The following is a 12,155-nucleotide window of genomic DNA, read 5'->3' as shown; positions in this document are numbered from 1 at the left end:
CTTTTCTCATGTAATGTTTCATCTGCTCTCTGAGGATTAGTTACTGCTCTTGGTATTTACCATGGGGATGTGGCTGTGAAAATAAGTCCCTGTTTTCTCCCTCCCTTTTCCCCGTCTGAGTGCGGTTTATGATAACACGCCATGTTTGTTTAGGAAGGAGGTCTATCTCATGTTGCACTGTATGGCTTGCCCACTAGGTGATTAAGTGAGTCTAAACATTTTTAGAATGCCAGTTTGGTGATGAAACTTCAAAGAAAAAAAAGCTAGTTCCACACATGGCTAGTTTTTCTTGTCTATTACCATCTGCTGTCCTCTTCTGTGTACTAATCTTTCCCATTTTCTGCCATTTTTCTTTGTTACATTAGCAATGCAAATCTTCTTGAAACATCTACCATAGCAGATACATACATGGAATACGTGCTCTTTACTGTTTCTATTGATAATGAAGAAATATGTGAAACCCGTGTCATATAATTTACACTGAGTGAACCATCTAGGCTCAAGTACTTAGCCCAGTGGGTAATTGAGTGGTCATGACTATTTTGGCCAGTTAGTAGTTCTCATTATTGCAAGTTGTTGCTCTTTTGTCTGCGGAGCTACTGCCTAGTTTGTTTTGGTTGGAGGTATTCTGTGTTCGAGCCCACCGTGGTTAGGCATGCTATTTGCTCCATGCATGGAATGGACTGTTGAAGAGGCGTCCAAATTCACAGTCAAGTGACTGAGTAGAACTTTGACTTCTTTTAGCATCTGCAAAAATAGATGGGTATATTACAAGTGCCAGATCATCTGCCACTGAAGTATCTGGTTCCCATTCTGGATCTACTAATCAAAGTAGCAGATTTTCATAAATCAAATTAAATTCTGTAGCTCTTAGCTGGTCTGTCGGCACTCACAGGATGAGATGCAGGCCAGTTCACTTGCCTCAAGTTGACCTTTGAGCCAAAGGTCACATTATCCATCAGGCTTCTTATTGTTGAAGTCTACTACCTGAATGTCTGAAGATAAATCTGCATCTAAATGTATGCGGGAAGAGAGGCTTATGAAGTCAGGATAATAAAAATCACCAGAATTCTCAGTGGCATTCAAAATACTTTTTTTTAAAACTCAGATCCATTTATTTCTTTGTCAATTAAAAGTAAGAAGATCATAGAATATTTGAGTATTTTACTTAACTATATTTAAATGTTTGGAGAGTGATTATCTTAGAGTGGAGGAACAGATAATTTTAGAGAAACGCAACATTTAGATTATTTTAGGTTTGTTGCTATGTGAAGTAATAAGTCCAAACATTAATTGAGCTTTTCTCTGGGAAGAATCTCACTTAACATCTCAGTAACATGCTTGGTTTTTGGTTGTATGGACAATCTTCTTCTGTTTGTTTCACATGTATGAGTTGTAAAACAAACCCTTATACATAAAAATGACAAGGCACATTATGAACACGGTAGGGTTGTTTAGTTAAGTCATCCAGCAGCATGATGTCTTGTCTCCATGCTAACTTTGAACTGTTTGTTTAAATGGCAGTGTGACTCACTATGCTTGATTTCTTTCTAAGTAGACCAGAGTTCTCCATCAGCTGACTTCCTGAACAAGAGTGATGACTGGTCATTCTGAAATTGAGGAAAATCTTCACATTTTCTTGGAAAATTAATGTTTATAGTTTAATGAATATTTACCATTATTCTTCAGTAAATAAGCACTCAGTTGCTTATGATGATTGAGTGTACAGCTACAGTAGCTGATAATAGTATCTTGTGTTCAGATTTTAAAGGGACATGGTCAGCATCATTAGATTATCAAGAATCTGGAAGATATCTTTAAAACCTGTTTCTGATATTAATGCTGTAGTATGTTTTTGTAAGCCTTTTGTTTTACCTAGCGGATTTTTAGATCAAATTTGAGGGCTTCTGTCACCAGCATGCACACACAGGTATACAAGGAGGCAGTATAACAGAAAAAAGGAAAATAAAAAATAATGTTCTTAACGGTCAGCTTATTAAGGGATTTTGAAAGTAAATATTTTCAGGTGAGTATTCCTTTAAGTTTTACAACACTTGCAGACTGATATACTGCTTTATATTTCTTGAGTCCAGCAGTAATTTCTTGCACACGCTATGTTTTGTCCTGATGATAATAGCAAAAGAATGAACCTTCAAATAAGGTGTCAGCTTTTTGCTAAAAATAATGCTCCTCTTCACCTCCTGCATTGTTATAGAAAACTTAGGAAAAATTCACAGGGTTCTGATATATTTAGGAAGAAAGCAATTTAAACATGCACAGTTCAGTAGGATCACTGTCATATCACACAGAACGTAGTACTTTGTTAGCCCAGTTTTAGCTAATTGACTTCCTTTTGTCATCTTTTCCCCATTGTTTTGGGTAGTCAGATACTGAGCTTATTTCTAGCAGGTTTTCCATCCTTTTGGAATATACTCCTCAATCTTACTGCTGTGACTTGTTCAGTGATACAAGTTACAAGTTCAGCAGTGTAGTTAGAATTTAACTGTGTCTTTTTGAGTGATACAAATGCAGCTTGCTAGAGGTAATGGTAGGATTAAATATTAGTGATGTCTTTCTTGAATTATTCTTTCTGTGAAAACAGAAAACATGAGTGTATCTATTAAATAACACAGCAAAATATAAACAAGTGGCTGAACTGAACCAGCTATTTACTTCAGCTGTTTGCAGTTTCTAGTCAAGCTTCTAAGAATGAGCAGTGAAGCTAAGGTAGGTGAAATGCATCACTGGTATTTTAAACTTGCATGCAAAGGACCAACACAGCACTACTAAAAATGAAACTGATGGATGTTTGAAATTGCTAAAGGTCTGATTATCTGAAACCCCATGTTTCACTTTGTTATCTGCTTAATGAAGGTCTCTTTCTGTTTTTTAATTATTACATCAAATGAGGCTTGAGAGGATAAAAAGCATTAAGGATTTTCGAAGTCGTTGTGTTGGTATATTTTTTTTCCCCTGTTTTTCTATTTTTTTTTCCTTTTTCAGGATGAAGTTTCATTATTGCTAGTAGAAAACTTTTCAATAGCAGAAACTTTTAATGAGCTTTTTATCTCACTGAATTAACTTGATCATATCTTCGGCAGCATAATTATTGATACGGACAAACTGGCTCAGAGATGAATTTCACGCGTTAAACATGGTGGTACAAAAGCACACGCTAACATGTAATTGTTTTGGAACAAAATGGCCAGCAGTAATACTTCCAAGTGGATCTGAGAGACACACTTTTCATTCCCACTGATGGGGAAGGTGAACTCCCTATTTAAAAAATGGAAGTGCGTTTTTGGTGACTATTACAGTTCATGCCCAGTTTTAGTGCGAGCTTTTTTTTCCCTACACTGATTTCGCATACCTGGAAAAGTGTAATTAAGACATTTTGAAATGTGAATTGCTTATGGGTCTTTTGAGAGTTTAGAAATACGGTAAGGATTAGCAATAACCATTTCTGATTTGGAAGTTGAAAGGCGCCCTGCATGCAGTGGCCTTTTTGGTCTTCTTCCCAAAGCTTCTATTCATACAATGCATGAGCATCAAACCTTAGGTTAGTTGCTACTCTGCATTTCTCTGAATATACAGTTAGGCCCATTTGTAGCTAGGGTAGCACTAATGTCAATGTGTTCACACAGTGAAGCTTAGAGTTGTTTTTTAGAGACATGTTTGGCTATAATAGCTTAAATACACTCATGTTCCAAGTACGCATAGATAGCATGCTTAGGAGATCAGTTCTAATTGTGCTTGTAGTTACACCTCAGTTTTTAAGTCACACGCTGTAGTGTGACTCCTTATTTGTTGCACATCTGTGCCCTAAAATATGCTGAGCTTAAAAGAGCATAAAACACACATATGAAATCTTGTCCCTGGTCTTTACAGATGTTATGTTTTAGCAGTGGCATGTTCTGTTGAACAGCTTTATTTTCTGATTATTTTTTAAGGGTCGTTAGTGGAATTCCTTGCTTCCAAAAGTCAAAATCCATCAAGCATGCCTTTTGTCTTGGCATTTTGGGGTCATAAACGCTGCACTGGAATGGCTTGTGTTGAATGTGCATCCAAATTTGGAACCAAAGTTTAGATTAGCATTTCCTGCTTTGTCATGCCTGCATGGTTACACAGAGCTTTGCTTTTCATGCTGGTAGAGGCAGAGCTTTACACTCTTGGTGAAGATCTCCCATTCTCTTTTTGCCTTTCCCAATAAACATAAAAGTAGAGTATTTCAGACAACAGAAAACAACATAGCAAACTTAAATATAATAATGGCAGAAATACTTAAAGAAAATAGACTATGAATATTCTATAGAGTAGAAATCGCCATAGCATAGATTTAAATGCTTATTATGTCAAAGACTTATGTGGAATGCTGGTGGAAAATCAACCTTCCTCACCTCCTATATGATGAAGTTAAGCACAGTTTACTAATTTATAGTTTTTAGGCTGTAGTTTACAAGTCCATCATCTGGTCCATAGTTAAAATGATTCGAATTTGCAGGTAGTTTTATCGTATCTTATAGTGAGCGCAGTGGCATCTTTTCCCACTTGCTGGGGGAGACTGCATTCTTTTCAGCCTTCCCACACGAACAAAATTCACTGAATCTCAGGAGTAATAATCACATCAGACTTAGGTGTAGTTAAAATCACTCATCTACTTCTAATCCAGTACGTTTTAAAGGAAGAATTGAAAAAGCAGCCTTACACAAAATACTGTGCTTTTCCTGGTTAAAATGATCTCATCCATCTCTTTCATTAGCAGGAAGAATTGAGGTACTTCCTCATGTTCTGAGTATCAAATATGATTTAGCCCCTTTGATTCTTTAAGTGCTTGATATTTCAATAAATTGGATTTGGAAGGGTCAGTGCCATAATGTGTCAGCAGTGACTTTGATTTTTAGGGATCAGGTGGGGGCAGGCTGCCAGCACTTCAGCAGCTGCTGTAGGTGTCTGTGTCAGGCTGGTACTTGGCCTCACTAGCAAGTCAGCAGAGGACAGTTTGGAGTTCCAATATTGTATCTCTTGGCTTTTTATTTTGAACCTTGTATCTGCCTCAGTTCCATCATAGACTCCCTGGGTATACTATCTCATTGCAGTGCTTAAAGTGTGTGCCCTCTAGGTGAAGTATTCTTTATATTTGTGCTTCATCAGAGCCAACTGCCAGGCATGGGAACCAAATATTCATAGGTGCAGAGGCAAAAATCGATCATTTTATAAAGCACTAAGTATTTTTCTCCAATATCTATCACTGTTTTCTCTTTAAGTTTTTCTGTTTTTTTTGTTTTGTTTTGTTTGTTTTTGGGTTTTTGTTTGTTTGTTTTTTAACTGAGTAGTTGGATAGCCTGTACCTATGAAGTCTGAAGGGAAGAGCTGTTACTTGTTATGTGTCTGACTTTATTTGACTGAGGTTCAGTTGGAACTAATTGTGTTGCCTGCTTACAGCTGCCTTTTGTAGTGTATTTGTGCCTGTAACGGCACAGTGAGTCTTTGGTTCACAGAATATTTCCATATCTGCATCTACCAGTTGGAGAACATGTTAATGTTTGCACTCGATGTTGCGATTTTTCGCATCATACCGTGTGGCCCTTTAATCAAGTTGTTTTCAGCTGCTGTTTGTGCAACAGATTGCAATTTCATAGAATTTGTGAGCATTAGCATCTGGCTAATACAGAATTCCATCAATTATGCAGTTTGCGTTGTGTCATTATGGTGCTAATTTTCTTTGTCCTAAGCATAGCACTGTCTCGTTTCAAGAAAACCTACTATATGAGATAGGAGATAGTTTGTGTGTATTGATGAAGTATTTTATATGTATCAATGTCTTGATACCAGTCTAATGCCAAAAACTGCCAGCAAGTAGGATTTCAGGTGTCTTATTGTTTGTATGCTTTACCTTAAGAATTAAGAAGGGATGCCTGGTACTGTAAATCTAACCCCTAATGGACTAGACTTTTCAAAAATGTATAGCAATTTTTATCTAAAAGATAATGAGAACTCAAGAATGTTATCTAAGCACCTGTTGTTTTTATTCTAGAGGTAGTGTCTCTGCCTCAGTTAATTGATTTGCCCTGGCAAGCATAAACCTGCAGTCTGCTGTAGATTTAAGCCTACGTTTTTCCAGTGGGGAAATAGGGTTAGTGCCTACAGCTGAATTAAAATAGGTAATGTTTAAATTATAGTATATACACATACATAAAAAGTAAAACATATTTAATTTTAAGATGGCAACTTGGAGTTTAGTCTGGAAACTTGAATATGACTAAGAAACTGAATAGGTGAGGCTTCTATTTGAATGAGAGGCCAAGAGGTTTTGTCAAAAGCCAATCCTACTATAAAATGTAAGCCTAGCAGCATTAATGGCTAGATAACTAGAATAGTGAGTAAGTATTGGTTATGTCGGTGTTATTCCCTGGCTTTAAGCTTGGCAGTGTTGTATGAAACTGATCTAACGGGGCAGAGTGGTTCTCTAGTATGCATTTCTGACAATTGAAGGACATAAGTATTGAAAATCATACTCACTGTCCAGTTGCTGACTCATCCAGTAAACTTTTGCTTGAATAGTAATATTTTGTGTCTGTCCAGTGTCCATTCCCTTTAATTTGTGTGTTTTTTTCCATCTGCATGTAACTGCTCCTGCTTGTGGAGAGCAGGGTGTTAATCTGATTTCATCCAGTAACGGTGCTTGAGGATAAATGATCTGAACGTACTGTGCATTTTGTCAATGTCTCCTTGAGACAAAAGGCTGCATTGGACAAATCCAGAGTATTTGTCACTGGAATCAATTTAAGGTGCTGACATTGTTGCTTTAGTTGAAGATGGCCATTTCTCATATTGTGTTCATCCTTCATTCACCAAATACTCTACCCCAGGACTTTAAATCCCAGAGCGCTCACTTCATTTTGTGCACTGTTGTTGAAGTGGCACCCATCCTACTCTGCTCTGCTCCTGCACTTCTGGGGCAGCTGTGCTAAACTAGGAGCAAGTTGTAACTGTGACTTCATGTAGTACAATAAACTAAACTAGTGATTGATTCAGATACCTTAATAAGCTGAACTGCGAACTAAAGTGGTTCAGAATCAATTTTTTAACAGCCAGGTTGTTCCTGCTGTAGTGGTGATAAACTCCAAGAGGGAGTCATTGGGAGGTGTTTGGGCAGCAATCATTCATCCTATATTCATGAGTCAATACTCAACCTTCAGTCAGCTTGTCTTTAATCTGAGTTGATAACCTACCAAAAGGTAGAGAAAATGTTGTATATATCTCTTTGGCTTTTTCACTTCAGTTATTTGATGTTTCCCTGCTCACTAGGCTGGTAGCTGTGAAATTTGCTACTCCAGTATGTGGAGGACAGAGGCCTGTCCTAGCACTGTGAATTCCACTGACTGAGGCAGGTCTAGCTATGTGAAATCATTGCTGTGAAGCAGAAAGATTGCCATAATTAGGGACTTGATCCAAAGCCCGACAAGGTCAATTATTTTTGGAATAAAAGATTCAGAAATATTTTTAGAAAATATGACCAAAATGATCTTTAAACCCAGATTTTTGGGGGTTGGCTTTAAAGATCAAGTCATATTTGGCATGGATAGTTATATCAGCTATACTTAAAAGTGTATAAAAGCTCCGATATAAGCTGTTCTTTAGCAGCTTGCATTTACTGAATTTAGCCAGATAACTTTGGAAACCAGCAGGGTTTGTTGGCTGATTTATCCAACTTCAGTGCGATTGCAGCATCAATTCATTTACAAATCTATACTAATAAGTTGCAGTATTAAGTAACAGTTTCCATTACCTTAAAATAAGGTGCGAGATACACTCACAGTTGTTTTCCTGCTTGTGTATTTCAATTTCATGCAAAATTACTTCTTTCATTTGGGAGATTTTTCATGAATCACTTAGTTTGGCACTAACATGTTTAAAATATTAGTAGCTTTTCTTTTTGTTGTTTTCATTTTTGTTGCTGTTCCTCACTTTTACTTGCTGGAATTGGCTGTATATGAAGAACATTATGTAGTTCTTGGTTGTTATGTCGTGTTAAATTACCTGTCACAAACTGTGCAAGATTCAAGGACTTAATTGTTTTTGAAACTTATCAAGGTTCTAACCTAAATTGGAGCACTTACAGGTAAATAAAGAAGTTATCACTTACATAATATATTATTTAGAACTCAATTGAATTTCTTCTTAGATAAGAGAAACAGGACAAACTTTTATAATGAAGTGGTGTTTTTGAAGCTGATTTACAAACGTTTGGAAGTATGTGATTTATGAAATCAGAATATTAGTGAGTCTTGGGATTTGGGGTCTGCTGTCCTAGTAAATCCTACTGTGTATTCATTATTTTTGTATTATTCAGTACCTAGTCTATAAAAATGCTTCCTTGACAAATCTCCCTTCTGTTCTCATATGTGCTCTACTTACTGTGGTGGCTTTATATTCCAGAATAATCATCTTTTGCATTGAATCTCCTTCTTAGGCTGTTTTCAGTTGCTTTTTTGGTGCTTCAAGCTGTTAATTGTGGTTTTGTTCTTAGAACAAACTTCTTGAGTAGTGTTCCAAAATGACTGTGCATAGTCAGGTAGTTTTGTATATATTAGTCTTCAATAGATTCGGTGCTAGACATGGGAATCCAAACTCTGCAAAGTTATGAGCACTGTAAAAATGATACTATAAGTGCAGAATAATTTTAGTGTGCATTTCCAGACAGATACATAATGCAGCTATTGCTTATAGGACAGAGACTTTCAAGGGCAGGCAAAATGAGTAGAGCACATGTATTTAAATATATGTCATATATTAAACATTTGTGGGATGTTGGTTTTTTTTTTTTGTTTTTTTTTTTTTGTTTGTTTTGTTTGTTTTTTTTTTGGACAAAGTGTTTGGAATCTTATTTCTTATGTAATTCACTACTTTTGTCCCTGTAATATATAAGGAATATCTGATTGGATCTCTGCATTTTGCTGTGGGTCTTCCAGGCTGGGCAGAAAAGATAGAAGAGCATATTTGCAAATTCAATACTATTTTAAGATATACTCAAGAATACTCTAGTGCAAATTACCTTTTCATCCTCTGTATATTTTACTAAATACCTCAAATATCCTTTTCTTGTGTGTAACTTCATAACCTGCTTAAGAATGCTCCCTTCATTCCTATGTTCTGCAACTGCTGTGCTAGTAAGTGTAATTTCTAGCCTGGCTTCAGAGGAAATTACACTTTTGTTTTCCTTTGCTAATTGTTCTGTTTAACCTGCAACTCCTTTTTTTTCCCCCCAGTCATCTGAAATACACAAAACTTCAGTTGTACCATAGAATCAATATCCTGCATGTGTGAAGATCATTCAATTTACTGCTAATCTATAGTGCCAGTAAGAGATGAAGCAGAAGCTGTACAACTACCTTGTAATCCTTTGCAAGCATTCCAGATAAGAAACTGGTTATTGCATGCCTTGGACATTGGAAGAGAAACTCTTAGCTATTTGTAACATAGTTAGCTAAAGAAGAGTTGTCTAGGAAATGAAAAAATCATTTTGCCTGCAATATTTTCCCTGTAGTTTATAGAGAAGGATAGCTGTATGTTGTTGAATTCAAGCTTTGAAATCACATCATGGAGGAGAGCTCTTCTGTGCTATCCATTCTTATTGCAAAATCATTGGTATCAATATACTGACTTTCAGAGAGTGAATGAGTGCAAGAGAAAACGTGACTGCTTGAAATCATTTTCCTTTTCCTTGAGGGAAAAGAAGATGAGTTAATGGAAGCATGAGTTCAGATTTTGATAAGTTCTAGGAAGCTGTTTCCTAAAGTTGTTTTAAGGTGTTCTCCAGAAGATAAAATAGTTCTTCCTATCTGTTACATTCACTCCACCCACTTTTATTCTGAAGATAATTGATTATTGTGACTGAGGCTTCCAAAGGATGGGTGGTAGAATAAGGGCAATAAACAGCAAGAAAACAAGGAAGCAAAAACCCAAAACAAAAAAATGATAACTGGAATAATGCTGTTCCTCTTCAGTGTTAGAAACCATGAACTAACAGATTAAAATAGTTTAAGAGACTAGGATCCAATAAACAACTGCTTATCTCTGCTAATACATTCGTTCAGCCTTTTCTTAGGTATATACAGTCACAGATGAAGAGTGTTGCTATGTATTTTGATATAGTATTCAGACAGAGCATGCCTCTGATTTGTCTCCTTGTTCCCCTATTGCTTCTTATAAGGACAGGTTTTAGTAACTTGTGCCCCCTCTGCTGGCTGGCTTTCCAATTACAGAGTAAAAATACTAGATAACATAGTTAAGATACTTACTCTCTAATAGGCAATTTTGGCCAAACATCAATTTATAGATAAATCACTGTATGGGAGTAGAAGTACAATAAAAAACAATCTAGTCCTAATGTGTACAAATTGGGAGTGGTGTTGGACGTTGTTGTTTTGTTCTTAGCGTGCATTTGTTGTGGGGTCAATCAAAACTCCTTTGGCAAACCTTTTTCTTTCCTACATCCATCTGTCAGACACATTGGTGTTTTTTAGCTACTGTATGTTTGCTACTATTTTGTTCTGATTCACTTCAGAATGAGGAATTTTTATTTATTTATTTTTGGGGGGGGAAGGGGGGGGGATGTAGGCATATTAAAGAGTCTCTCAAATGACCTTCAAGGATCTGATTATTTTACCTGTATATTTCCTGTAACCTGTACTTAAGGATGAGGTATTATTCCCAGCTGCCTAGCTTCAGGGTGGGGTAGAGTGTAAATCCTCCCATCTTGGATACTGTAGGGATGTGGAAAGTTTTTGATGTTTTAATAGAAACTGGATGTCGATACTGCAGACGCTTATTTAGACTATAGAACTAGAATTAATGGTAAGAATTGTAAGAATTTACCCTCTCCTTTGTGTCCCTTTCGGAAAAATACTGGGCACTTTTTTTCTGGTGGTAGAGCAATTCCTGGATTTCATAACTTCACAAGATTCCAATCTGTTATTGATTCATTGTCTGTCTTTGCCATTACTTGGATATCAATGGAGACTTCATAAGTCTTCAACCACTTCTGTCCTATTTACAAATTGGAATTGTTAATTTAGCTTTCCTGAAGCTTTTCAGGCTTCTGAAAGTGATATTGAAATTGATGTGTGCTACAAATGTTATTCTAGTAGTAACAAAGTTGTTGCTCCTATTGCAGAGCTACATTGTCTACTCAGTGATCAATGGTGTCAAGAGTATATCAAAATCTTTCAGGTGGCAAAATTTAGCAACTTTTAATGCATAAAACCTGGCTTCTCAGAGGTCTTAATCCCGTGTGTATTACCAGAAAAAGCTTCAGTTTAAAGCAGTGTTGCTTGTTATCAAATAGTAGGAAAAGTTTACTTGTCTACTGAACTTGTTCTTGAGTACTGTGGTTTGTATGTGTGTAGTTGTAGTGTGGCCATATTCGTTTGGAAAAATCTTAAAGGCAAAGTAGTTTAAGGGAACAGTTCTATTGCCACTTTTGAATTCACTTAAATTTTTGCATGATGCCAGAGTTTTCAACTGTGTTTGGGACTTAAGAAATCATTATGTAATGTATAAAATAAAATTGAATTTGTAGGCCTGCATGACTATATTGACAGGTTCTGCAGAGGTAATAGGAGTTAGTGAATGCTGATAAAATGCAAGAAGGAAGCTGAACAAGATGTGGCTGTTCTTGTATAGCTGTCGGTGCAAAACAATTGTTAAATACCTGTCTGTTTCTTCTGCTTTGAGCAATGAAACGTCTCTAATAAATGCAGTGTTCATGTTCTAGACACTTTATAATGATGCTAAAGCATAATTGATATTGCTAAGATAAAAAAAAGGGAGGAAAAAACCATGATAGATAATATCATTTATTTTGCTGAAATCCAAGCTCAGCATTTTGGTATTTCAGTTTTTACCAGTGTAGGAGGTGGTACAGATCTTCCAGCATTATTGCTAATAATTCTACCATAATTCTGTCTTTCTTAGATTTCATTTGAAACAATTGTTTTTGTTCCATGATTGTTCACAGATGCTCATCGTCATTTATGAGAGTTTTGACCTTTTAAGATCTGGAAGAAAGAGGATTGAACTGAAAAGTGCACACTTGTATTTCCTGAGCAGAGTTTTCTTTGCTGTCAGTTGAAGCTGTTATTTTTGAAAACAAA

General features: G+C 36.3%; 1 protein-coding gene across 2 annotated transcripts in view; it reads left to right on the top strand.

The window, feature by feature from the left end:
- INTS6 (integrator complex subunit 6) overlaps positions 1–12,155 on the top strand; it is a 37,890-nt gene that overhangs the window by 2,326 nt on the left and 23,409 nt on the right. The window lies entirely within an intron of this gene.

The sequence above is a fragment of the Coturnix japonica genome, chromosome 1 (genome assembly GCF_001577835.2).
Source record: "Coturnix japonica isolate 7356 chromosome 1, Coturnix japonica 2.1, whole genome shotgun sequence".
In the NCBI taxonomy this organism is placed as follows: domain Eukaryota; kingdom Metazoa; phylum Chordata; class Aves; order Galliformes; family Phasianidae; genus Coturnix; species Coturnix japonica.
Note: the sequence above shows the minus strand (reverse complement) of the source record. Positions and strands in the feature narration are given on the sequence as shown.